Source organism: Theropithecus gelada, chromosome 18 (assembly GCF_003255815.1).
Source record: "Theropithecus gelada isolate Dixy chromosome 18, Tgel_1.0, whole genome shotgun sequence".
NCBI lineage: Eukaryota > Metazoa > Chordata > Mammalia > Primates > Cercopithecidae > Theropithecus > Theropithecus gelada.
Window position 1 is genome coordinate 48,428,618 of NC_037686.1, and position 13,348 is coordinate 48,441,965.

Consider the following 13,348-nt stretch of genomic DNA (forward strand, 5'->3'; position numbering starts at 1 on the left):
ATAAATCAGTTTTTAATTTACAAAAGTATTGAGTTTCTTTTTTATTTTTGGTTCTGTCACCCACGCTGGAGTGCAGTGGTACAATCACATCTCCCTGCAACCTCTGCTTCCTGGGTTCAAGCAGCTCTCCTGCCTCAGCCTCCCAAGTAGGTAGGACTACAGGCACATGCCAACATGCCCAATACAAAATAATACAAAATAATTTTTGTATTATTATTATTATTTTTAGTAGAGACAGGGTTTCGCCATGTTGGTCAGGCTGGTCTCGAACTCCTGACCTCAGGTGATCCACCACCATCAACCTCCCAAAGTGCTGGGATTACAAGCTTGAGCCACTGTGTCTGGCCAACAAAAGTGTTGAGTATCTATTTACAATAAAATTACTTAGTTAAAGCAAATGAATGAGAAACATACTAAGTACAGATCATATGTTAATAAAACAAAAATTTGAAATTGGTATATGAATGATTGAATTTAGGAATAGGGTGTTGTGAATTTTTTACAAGATAAAATACTTCCTCTTTGCTTGTAAGCAATGTAGATGGGCACTTTATAACTAAAGAGAGTTTAGGCAGCATTTAAATAATCTAAGGGTCTTCATGATCTTTTGTTTCATGTTATATCCATAAGCACTATGTCTGTTCTAACTGTAGGATCTGAAATCCTAGACCCTGGGGAGTAAAGGGTATCCACTCTCTTCCCCAACAAATCCAGACATTGATATATAGTGACTACCCTATGTTCCCATCTAATTGACTATTTATATTGTTCAACCTGTTATGTTAATAGTGTTAGAGACCATTTAAGGCTTCATAAAGCACTTAACAAATAGGTAACCCAAAGTAACAAATGGGTCAGTGCTGAAGAGTTGTTGCCAGTAAAATCACATTATTTCGTAAAATGCTACAGGGAAGAATTGAGCTCTGAAGTGTTTAAATCTGGACTCTCTTTATTAGCTCTGTAACCTGAGGCAAGGGACTTAACCTCTTAAAATGGAAGTTTCTCCATCTATCAAGTGAGGGATAATATTACTTGCTGTGAGAATATGTGAGATAATACGTAGAGTATGTACAATTACATGACTGTTGTAGTCGGTTGTTATGACTACGACTAATTGTTACAGGTTGAATTGTACCTTCCAAAAAGACATGTTGAAATCCTCACCTCTAATACTGTATGTGACTTATTTGGAAATAGGGTGGTTGTAGATGTAATTAGTTAAGATGAGATCATACTGGAGTAGGGTGGGGCCCTTAATCTAATAAGACTGGTGTCCTTATAAGAAGGAAGGGGATATGAAGACAGGCACACAAGAAGAATGTTGTGTGATGAAGAGGCAGAGATTGGAATGGTGCAGCTGCAAGCCAAAGAGCCCCAAGGATTGCTGGCTACCAGTAGAAGCTGGAAGAGACAGGAGAGAATTCTACCAGAGTTTTGGAAGGCGCATGGCCTGGTTGGCACCTTGATTTCAGACTTCCAGCCTCCAGAACTCAGAGAATAAATTTCTGTTTATTTTTGCTAACCAAAGTACTTTGTACCACTAGTCCTACGAAACCAATCCAATGACACTAAAGCTATAGATTTCACAAAATGGAAATCACCCACATGACAAATTCTTCCCCTTTCTCTTTTTTCTGCTTAACCCCAACTTTTCTAACACCTCCTTAGTTCTCCATGCTCCTCTTTGTACTCATTTTATTTTCCCCTTATATCTTTTCTTTTCTTTTTGTTTTTTTGAGATGGAGTCTTGTTCTGTTGCCCAGGCTGGAGTGCAGTGGCATGATCTCGGCTCGCTTCAGCCTCCAGAGTATCTGGGATTACAGGCGTGCACCACCACACCCGGCTAATTTTTGTATTTTTAGTAGAGGCGGGGTTTCACTATGTTGGCCAGGTTGGTCTCAAACTCCTGACCTCAAGTGATCAGCCCACCTCAGCCTCCCAAAGTGCTGGGATTACAGGCATGAGCCGCTGTGCCCAGTCTCTTATATCTTTTCTTAGTTTAAAATAGTATGTTAAAAGACACTGGCTCTAAAATATGGTTTAAAAAAAGCAATTTAGCAAACAAAAAAAGCCCACCAAGTAAACAACAGGACAAAACAAGAAACGACCATGTGAGAGGTAGAAAGGATAATTTTGCTAAGCCTAAAGGTTTGAGAAAAGAATAGATGAGTGAATAACATGAAGATAAATAGAAGTTGGACATGAAAACCATTATTTAGATGAGTACACAAATGAAACCTTCCCTTGCCCGATTCTCCCAAGCCTGTGTTTAGGAAGAGAATTTTTATATTATAATTTCTACATGCTGAGTATAGTATAGAAACTAAATTTCTTCTCATTTGTTTTTCGAGATTAGTTTCTAAATTTTGTTCACTTGTGCATTTTGGAAACATTTGGGTTAGTTTTTGCAGGACAAGTCTTAACCCTTTCATAAATGAACACATGAGAATAGAAGGGTATTTTTTGCCTGTCTTCCCAGGAAAAGTAACTACAAGCAAGACATAAAGTCTTACAAGAAAGGACAAGGCGAGCCCCTCAAGCGAACAATTCACATTCCACTGTCATGCTTCCCCTAAATCCTGGTGTGTTCTTCATCTTCAACATCCCAGGTTCAGACTGGCAGTTCGTATTCCTTTCGTGTCTCTTTGAACCACTGGAGGATTTACTCTTAAACATAAGAGCTATGGGATATGCAGTGTAGATAGCAAGTTTACAGACATATATGATATATTTAATATAAATTATTAAAATAATGTACACATATTTATATGTTTAAATATACATAATGATATGTATGTATATGTGTGTATATATATATGTTTTTAAATTGTATTATTCAGATCATGTAATTCTAGTCCCAATTTACTGAAAAATGCTGGTTTGATTTTCTTCTTTATTTTTTACCTTTTCTTTTCTTTCTCTGCCTCTACCTCCCCACTTTATTTTTCAGGAAATGATGGAAAAGGGGTGGAGGGCAAAGAGGTTGGAGAGGAGAATGAGGCAGGGTCTGCAAACAAAATACATAAATTTAACACTTAATTATAATTAAAGTAAGCACCATTTTGGGTCATAGAAAAACATGTTCAACGCTTCAATATAAATATTTATAAGGGCATTGCCTATCATTATTTATAATTATAATAAAAATTATCTTATGGCACAGTAAAAAAATTGCATAAGACTGATTACTGTCCTTGAGATATCTTTTAAAAAATCAAATATGTGGGCAGATCTAGGAATTTTAAAAAATACAATATGCCCCTGTATTGACATCTTAACACGCAGACAATCAGATGTAATATACAAGTTTACCTTAATTTCTGGAACATGTACATTATTGAAAACTTCATTATTCACTGAACAAACACTTATTTGACACTTCTCATTGTTTTAAGGGCCTTACAAATATTTGGTTATTTAATCCTTCTAACAGTTTCATGAGTTGGGTATTATTACACTGTATTTTAAGACAGAGAAACTGAGAAACAAAGAGGTTAAGGAACTTACCCAAGGTCACACAGCCAAGTACGGGACTCGAACCCTGGCAATCTGGCTCGTTGGCTGTGCCCCTAACCACTGTGCTATGCCGCATTTCACAAATCCCATTTTTGTTAGTCAAAATTTTTATTTCTATTTTCTTATTAGGAAAAATCCCATGGTAAATTGAAAACACAAAAGACCATTTTGTTAAGTGGATTTTTACCCATCAAATTCATCTTATATGAAAACTGCTTTTTCATAATCAGTTTTTCTTAAAATAAGATCTAAGTATAATTTCAAATATTATCTTTGTAATAGCTATAAAATATAAGCATACACAATTTTCCCTTTGACGTAACAAATGATTTTGATGATCACATACTGCAGACTCCTTTCTGCCATAAAGATGCAAAGCCTTACATCTGAACTTTGTGTTTAAAAATTGTAAAATTTCTTTTGCATTTCTGTGCTTCATTTGATTCATGCAATATGTGATATTAAGACATGCTGGCTGTCAGTTTGGCCCTTTCTTTAAGAAAGGCAACCTTATCCACAGTTCTTATCTTTTCCCTTCCCCTCCGGGTTATTTTCCTGTGGAGTAAGGGAATCATCAAGGAAGACTGCCATGTGGTAACAGAGAGCAATGTCAAACACACCCACCAGTGGTGATCAGGCTACCAGTGATGAGGTGACTTTCCGTTTATGACTTGATAAGGACAAGTAGTATCCTTGTGTACCGATAGTGCATGTTGTAATATACAAACTGAGAGCTTGGTTTTGAATCCAAGGCAATTTTGACTGGCTGGTAGTGCAAAAATATGAATAGTTACACTTGCAGCCAGCTGACAGAGAGATGATACACATCCAGTCATATCTATATATGAAAAACCTTGTTTGGGGAATTTATAAAAAAATCACCAGAATTTCCCTACAGTTTCTAGGTGTTTTCTTTCCTATGAAACACACACAGATGCTTTTCTGTTGCTCTTGGACAAAAAGCATATGCAATGAGAACGTGTATGCTTTTCTTTCACTGCACATGCTATTTTAATGATTGGAAGTTTAGTAGAATTGCTGAGGATTTGTTTGGTGCTGGATATCTTTAGGTATAAAAAAGGAGAGGCGTCAGACACAGAGCTGGAGAGACTGATCTTATTCATCCAGACCCAAATTTTTTTTCAAAAGTATTACTCGCCCTCTATGCTCTCTCCCCTATCTAAAATAAACAACATCCTAAAACCACAAACCCTTATCTCCACTCCCATAGGACTGTGGGAGTTAGATGACTCGGGTCATCAAAAAGAAAACACAACATCTTAGAGAACAAGCTGTTTCTTTTAGTTGGAACAACAAGACAATAGCAAACAATAATACGTAATAATAGCCAAGGTAATGCCATGAGCATATGACCTCACTCCCATTGTGATTTTCCTTAAGGGCTTTTCTGGGAAGGTCCCAAGAGCAGATTTTTCTAAACAGCTGTGCAATATTCTCCAGAAAGGCCCATGTCTTTTACCTTCTCCTCTTTTCATGAGGGCACTGTGATTGGAAGGAGACCAATTGAGTGAGGATGTCACCCCCAACAATCACCAGGCTTTCACTACAGATTTCAACAGAATGTAGCCCAACCACAGGAAGCCCTGATACACGAGTCAGGGGAAAGATCCATTGGATTTTTGAATTATAGCTTCAGTTCTATAAAAAGCAGCAACTGTACCCACTGACAAGGCAGGCCAGTTCTCCTGTAATTTTAGCCCATGGTGTGTTACTTCTCATGTTGGCAGTTACCCACTAGTAACCTGCTTGCTTTGGTTTGGGTAGTAGCTTTGAGCTGAGTTGGTTGAAGTTGATTGAGGCACGAGAGAGGATAATTTTCAACTGCTGAAATGATGCAATGATGGCCAAGAATCAGCAAATTCCTTTCCTTCTTGAGGAGATTGGCTATTGGGTCACTTATGGCTGAGAAATTGGAGATTATCATTTCTGATGAGTCCTGGGAACACTAGTGTCTAGGACTTCTCCCTCCAGGACTGCTAATAGCACAATGGGCAAGGTGAGGAGGCCGACATACCTGCAATGGTCCACAGTCAGACTTTTACAGTTGGTCTCAATCTGATCAAATATAGAGTTCCTATGAGTCCTCACCCAAGAAACAAATACAGATACTGTTTAGGTCAATGATAACCCTTCTGTTTGGGAAATTGGGCGTCACCTTCATTAGCTGTGGGGCCCTATTTCACCAAGCACGACTGTGTGAGCTGGTGTGGGTGTTGCAGGTTGGTTTCCCCAGGAAGCAGACATTGACATGAAGGCTGGCATGCAGGAATGTATTAGCCACTGTTTTGGGATCAACGCTTAGGGGATGAAAGGTAAGGAGGAGTAGGGAAAGATTTGGAAGGAGTAGTTGGGTTATGATGCAGTCTCAGTGTAGGCTTCAGCCAATCTTATGGAGAGTCTGGAGGATGGGAAGACCCTTCAGAGTTTCCCATAATGGGATGAGGGGCCATACATCAAACCCCTACTTCAGTCGATTGATTTGGGGGCAGAGGCCATTAAAAAAAATACTCAGATCTGTGTTTGCTGCTGGAATTGGGGCTGCGTATAATGTGGAAAATTAGATGGAAGTCAAAGGTGAACTTGATAAGCTCAGAGAATTTGCTGGCAATTTCAAAATATGTTGGAGGGTCAGAAGCAGGAAGGCGATGAAGTGATGCAGGTACCCAAAGTAGAGCCTTAGCCTGTACAGAGAATAGTTGGTGTTCACTACGCATAAGTGCTATCATGGGCAATGTTCTAGGCATCATAATTAAATTATTAAATTATTTTTAATATGATTAAATTTTATAATTCTTACAACAAGTTAATGACATATATGCAACTATTCCCATCTTTTTACAGATGAGAAAACTGATGCAGGGCTTATAGACAGTAAAGACAAGATGCTACCTCTGGAAAGCTGGATACATGGCCCAGGCTCTTGACCACTGTCTTATATTGGCTCTCCTGATGCACTTGCCCTTGCTTTTCATGCATGCCCTTCAGAGTTACATGTGAGTGCACTCCATCAGGGTGGAAGAGGGTTAGCAGAACTTGCAAACAATGATGTGCAGAAATAGAACAACTAGAGTGGGACTAGGTCAGGGTGAGGTGGCCTGGTACTGGGAGAAACAGGATCTCATGATCCTAGAGAGGACGAAATCCAGGGTACAAGTGAAGGAATTAAATATAACAAGAACGGACAGGATACTCATGGAGTGGGAATAAGAATAGGTCTTGTTATCTCTTAAGGACTGATAAGGTTTGGCCATGTTCCAAACCAAATCTCATTTTGAATTGTAGCTCCCCTAATTCCCATGTGTTGTTGAGGGACTCAGTGGGAGATAATCGAATCATGGGAGTGGTTCCCCCATACTGTTCTCATGGTAGTGAATAAGTCTCATGAGATCTGGTGGTTTTATAAGGGGTTTCCCCTTTCGCTGGGCCCTCATTCTCTGTTGCCTGCTGCCATGTAAGATGTGCCTTCATCTTCTGCCATGATTATGAGGCCTCCCTAGCCACGTGGAACTGTGAGTCCATTAAACCTCTTTTTCTTTATAAATTACCCAGTCTCAAATATGTCTTTATCATCAGCATGAAAATGGATTAATACAAGGACACAGTGATGTAAATTTCTTTCATTTATGTATCAATCACTTCCATCCATAACGTTGTTCTTGGTCAACTCTGGAGTCAGCCTTCTTAGGTTTGGCTGTTTCTAGCACAACCTTCTGAGATTCTACTTCTTCATCTATAAAATAGGATGGGGATTGAATAAAACAATTCATCTGAAGTGCCTAGTGCTATGCCTAGTGCACCTAAGGCCCTGAATAAATAATGCCTATTTCCTCTCTTTAGTCATCCTCTGCTCTCCCCCATTCTATCTTTCTGTATGTAATTGATGTCCAGTACATATGTGATGATTGGCTAGGTCAAGTCTAGTCCTGTATCAATGTCCACATTCCTGTAGGCTCCATTAGGAAACTGAGCAAATTAACATATTCACAAGTGTCCCTTCATCACCTTCCATCCCGGAGCAACTGGTAACTAACCACATTAGAGGCAAAGTCAAGCCCGGTGTTGACAGACACAGATTCTGCACGAGCTTTAGCAGCCGTGTCAGCACTAGACACCCAAGATGACGATTAGGGAAAAGAACAAACAACTTCAGGGAAAAAGTGTTCTTAAAAGTAGTGAGCGGCAGAGTAAACAAGCAAACAGATATAAAGGAATCAATCACTCAATCACCACTGATAGCCTGCACTGTCTGGGGGATATTATCTGTTGGATGCAGCTGTGGAAAGGTGATCTCAAGACCAGCTTTGGATTCCCAGGCCTGTCTTAGGCCCCTTCTCTAGTCCTAAGAAAAATCATTTCACCTCCTTTTTGCTTTCAGTTCCATTAATAACAGCTCACCATTATTGAGCACGTACTATATGCCAGGCCTTGTTTGATTTTAATTGTAACCGTAGAAAGGAGGTACTATTGTTTTGTTCAAAGGCACATGTGGGGAAAGTGAGTCACAGAGATGTTGACCAATGCTGGCATTCAAATCAGGACTGTTTGGTTCCACAGTTCATGTGCATAAACACCAAGCTTTATTGTCTCTTATGTGCTGAAAGGACAAGTGAAACTTCACAAAATGAGTGAAGCAAATTTGTTATTGAATGTTTGGAACTATGCTTAGAGTCCTTGCATTTAAAGGCTGAACAATGTTACAGCTGTTAAGTGGGAAGGGTAGACTAACTTCTTCAAGTGCTTGTAACTAAAAGCATGGTCCGGATGCATTTCAGTCTATTAGATGAAGTGACCTAATCTATCCTTAATACTGTATTGAAAATTATGAGTCGGGGATTCGTACATTGCTCATCTTGAGCTGGCGAGCGCCCAGAACAGTTTTCTTTATTCTCACAAGACTAGAAGTTAATGGAGCCAGCCCTCCAACCACCATGAAAGCTTCAAGACGAGGTACAACATCAGTGCACACCTGCATGTCATCAGTGAAGTCATTAAGTGAGCAGACAAGAACAGCCTGCCATCATGCCTGCTTATTGTCAACACTGAAGAGGTATTGACAGTGTTGAGACAGGCTGTCACTGAGGAAGCTGAGACTGAATCAACAACCAGCAGAACATCCACCCCAATGGAACCCTTTCCTTGAGAAGCATCAAAATAAAATGTACAGAGGGCCCATGTATTCAGGGAATCTCTCACCTTGCCTGCTCAGACACAAAGGGCATGGGTTACATGAAAAGCAGATAAAGTATTGCATGGCTTCGTGAAGAAATGACTGCTGAACTGAGTTAAAACCCAGAATGTAAGTGGGTTCAGCATCTATTTCTGTGATTGATTTATTTATTATTTATTGAATCTTCCATCCCTCCTACCTACACATCAAATAGAGAACACTAAAAAGCCATGTTATGGCCGGGAGCGGTGGTGCACACCTGTAATCCCAGCACTTTGGGAGGCCAAGGTAGGCAGATCACCTGAGGTCAGGAGTTCAAGACCAGCCTGACCAACATGGAGAAACCCTGTCTACTAAAAAAAATACAAAATTAGCAATGCGTGGTGGCACATGGCTGTAATTGCAGCTACTTGGGAGGCTGAGGCAGGAGAATTTATTGAACCCGGGAGGCAGAGGTTGCAGTGAGCCAAGATTGTGCCATTGCACTGCAGCCTTGGCAACAAGAGCGAAACTATGTCTTAAATAAATAAATAAATAAAGCCATGTGATGACCTTGTCAAAAGAGCGGCCCATTTCCTGTTCTTGAGAACATATTAAGAATTTGCAGCATTTTTGAAGGAAGCCAAGCCTTACTTTCAGAAAGATTGCATTAATTATGTGGGCTAATTTTAAAGGAGCTGATCCTGAATGCATCACCAGCATTTTGGAATGAACGTTCTTAGTGATATAAGCTACTTAGTAGATTTTGAAATAGTAAATAATAAAAGAAAGAATTCAGACTAGCTGAGAATTCAGGTAATGTGAAAGAAGTAAGGAAAATAAATAATTTATTTCAATAACTGGAGTGAGAGAAGAGGAAACAGAGAGAGAGAGCGAGTGCACGCACAGACGTGCACATTCCACTTGTGCATAAAATGTGTCCCATGTTAGTTTGGGACATGTTGATTAAGGGGATCCACAGTAGGTCAGCCTGTTCCGGATCTTATGGAATCTAAGCGTCTCCTCTATTGTTAGAAGTTAGACTCTGCCAGCAGTGGAGGGAAATTTTTAACACAATTACACTATCGAGGTGTCTAGTTAAAGGCCTAGACCAGCCTGGCCTGAGATGATAGAATCAGAGATGGGTCATAAATCTCTGGCTGCGTCAGAGCGTTATTTGCGATGCAGAATCAGTTGGTGGCCCTGGATGCGACAATAACTCCTCAGGGGTGATGGATGAGCCAGACTGACATCAGAGCAGGTGGGAATATTACAAGGAATATTAACAAGAAGCTTGATGAAAGATCCCCAGCAATCAACTTCATGGGAAAGGTTTAATTCAAATCATAAAAGACACTGTGGATAGCAGATATTTTTCTATTTGACCAATTAAAAAAGGCAGGCCATACTTGTGCACTGGTAACCTCAAAATCATTCTAATAAGTCCATGAAATACTGTTTTATTAGAATTAAAGTTTGAGCTTTGTTTTTTTCCCAAATATTTGGTTGACTAGGTGACTATTCTCTAAATTTGAGTCAATTACTGATTGTTTTCACTTAACTACATATCACTACAATTCATAAAGCTGTTATTGATCATAATCTTATGAAGAAGAACAGGGGTTAGTTGTGTTGATATGATCTGTCTGGTGTCTAGGGAAGAGTTAGTCAAAGTATGAAGCTAAATGGCACCTGAGGCCATAGTAGATGGTATCCTGTAATTCCTGTCTTGTTTCTCTCCTCCCCTTCCCTCCTCCCTTCCCCTCTCCTCTTACCTTCCCCTCCCCTTCTCTTCCCTTTCTCCTTTATTTTCTCCCTTTCCTTCTGCTTCCTATCTTTCCCCACTTCCTTCACAATTTTATCCAGTCTTCTACTCTTTTCCTTGTTGACACTTCCTAACTTTTGGCTGTCTCCAGGCTTCTGCAGGCATCACTTTGTGTCTCTGATATGACTCAGGGTGAAATTATGGCTGAGCTTTTAATGATTCTGAATCTCTTAGTGTAGAGATTCACCTGCCTCTGGGGCCAGAAACTAGTGCTTTTTGCAGTGCTGATCATATGAGATAAGGCTAAGGAAGGATGGAGGCAACCATCCCAGACTATAAAGTCATCTGCATGGAAATGGTTGTGAAATATTGAGAGAGTGAACGGCCCAGCTGCTAAAGTTAAAAAGAATGTTTAATAGACACATGCAGGATATATCCTAGGGTTGATTTTTTTCCCCCTAAAATGAAGAATCCATTTCCACCTCACATTAAGTTTGAAAGCCACTTTCCTTGCCAAAAATGAAAACAAAATATAAGACAACCATCTTATCTCTTCTGGAGCAGGCAGAACACATTACATGGGGGCAGAGCACAGAGGCAACTAGCAATGTCAATAAAGGCTCCAATGAGAGAGTCAAGGAGAGGGAGAGAGACAGGGAGGGAGGGAGAGAGGGGGAGAGAGCGTGCGAGAGAGGTAACAGAGCAGCGGTATCGTAAAAGTAGAGGTATAAACAACTGATGTCAGACTTTTAGCACAATACGCATTGTAAGAAGCCGACTGTTCTAATGCTGTTGATAAAGACCTTACTTGTGTCATTGTTGAGCATTGGAATAAGTAGAAAATGCAATGGGATGTAAAACAGTGTAATAAGGAATCTGATAGGCAGGAACAGCATCCCAGCATGGACCAGTGCATGACAAAAAAGGACATGGGCACCTAGGGGATTCTGGATGAAACAGAAGAGAAATCCAGGCCTTGATTAGAATGGTGATGATTCTCTAGTAGTTACTGATAATTCCTTAATAACAGGAAATTAAAACCCAATCTGGGTCATGTGTAGTTTTCTGTATATAATTATGCTTAAGGGCCAGGCATGGTGGCTCATGCCTGTAATTCCAGCACTTGGGGAAGCCAAAGTGACAAGACCACTTGTGGCCGGGAGTTTGAGACCAGCCTGGTCAACAGAGCAAGACCCCAGCTCTACAAAAAATAAAAAATAAAAATGATAATTATGCTTAAGATTATTTTAGAGCAGGAATAATCTTCTCGAACTTGGCTATACTTTAGAAACCATCAAGAATCTTTGATTCCTGGGCCTTAGCTTAGAACCATAGAATCCAAACATCTGAGAGTGTGATCTGGCCATTAATCTATTTTTTAAAGTCTCCAGGTGATTCAGTCAAGACTGGAAACTATGATTCTAAAGTAAAGTGTATTTTTATTTTACTTGATAATGTGGGGTCAGACCTCTGTAACAAAATTTTTGTTGCTTTCATGAAGTATTGAGCTGAGCAACTTCCAAAGGGGGTCCCATGGAGCACCAGGCCTTTGACATCCCAGAGAAAAATAAGATATTCTTTGGCCAAGAAGTCTGGGAAGACGCTGTACTCTGCCTCATAACGTTTATTAGCATGTTACAGGCTCTGAGAAGTCCTGCAAAACTGAATTCTGCCTAATTGAATACAACTTCCCTTTTAAAAAAAAAAAAGACTATTTTTTTTAAAGAGAAATTTTAGGTTCACAGCAAAATTGAGAGGAAGGTATAGAAAGTACCCAGATAAATGCCAGCCCCACACGTGCACAGTCTCCCGCATTTTCAACACCCCCTACCAGAGTGGTGAATTTATTACATTGGATGAACCCACATTGACACATCATTATCACCCAGAGTCCACAGTTTACATTAGGGTTCGCTCTTGGTGTTGTACATTCTATGGGTTTGGGCGAATGTATAATGACAGTTATCTACCATTGTTTGTATCATCCACAATAGTTTCACTGCCCTAAAAATCCTCTGTGTTTCCTCTCCTCCCCCTACTTTTGGGGAATACATGTTGCCACGTAGAACTGGTATTCTACATTTGAAAATCATTTTGGGGAAATTTACTTCTAAGTATGAAGGCACAGAATGAGTGGACTCCTTTGAGAATTGCAAGCATGATTCTGGGACCCAGAATGGGCAGACCAAGAAAGCCCCACAGCCTGAAGCTGGTTGAGATGGTGATTTACCTGGGCTGCCAGGGTTTGAACCCAAACTCTGACACTTACCAGCTCTACGTCCTTGGGCAATTGACTAAATCTCAATGTGCTTCAGTCTCCTCATCTGTGAAATGGAGAAAATTACATTTTAAATTTTGAATATCAAATTAAATAAAGAAAAGCACAGCAAGGGAATTGAATGAACATTCACCAGTATTAAAAAGTGGAAAGCACTCTAAAGTTTTCTTACATTTCTAGTTTTTTATTAAACATTATTACTTTAATGTCTCACTGACTACTCTGTCTTAGCAAGATTAAACCAGCACTTATTTGATTTTTTCATTGAAACAAGTTTCTCTGCTTGATTTTCATATTTTTCACTCTAGTACCATCATTCTTATAGTCACTCAATCTCAAAATCTCCCTGTCATCTGGAAATTCTACTCCTTGCAGTTTGAATTTAATCTCATTTCTGCTTTCTTAATTTTATTTGCAATAGTCATTGCATCTACCACTCACTTTCTATTCCTAGTGTTCTTCATTCAGTACCAGGAATTTCTTTAAACCTGAACTGTTGAAATAGCCTCATTTAGTTTTTTCTTTCTTTCTTTCTTTCTTTCTTTCTTTCTTTCTTTCTTTCTTTCTTTCTTTCTTTCTTTCTTTCTTTCTTTCTCTCTTTCTCTCTTTCTCTCTTTCTCTC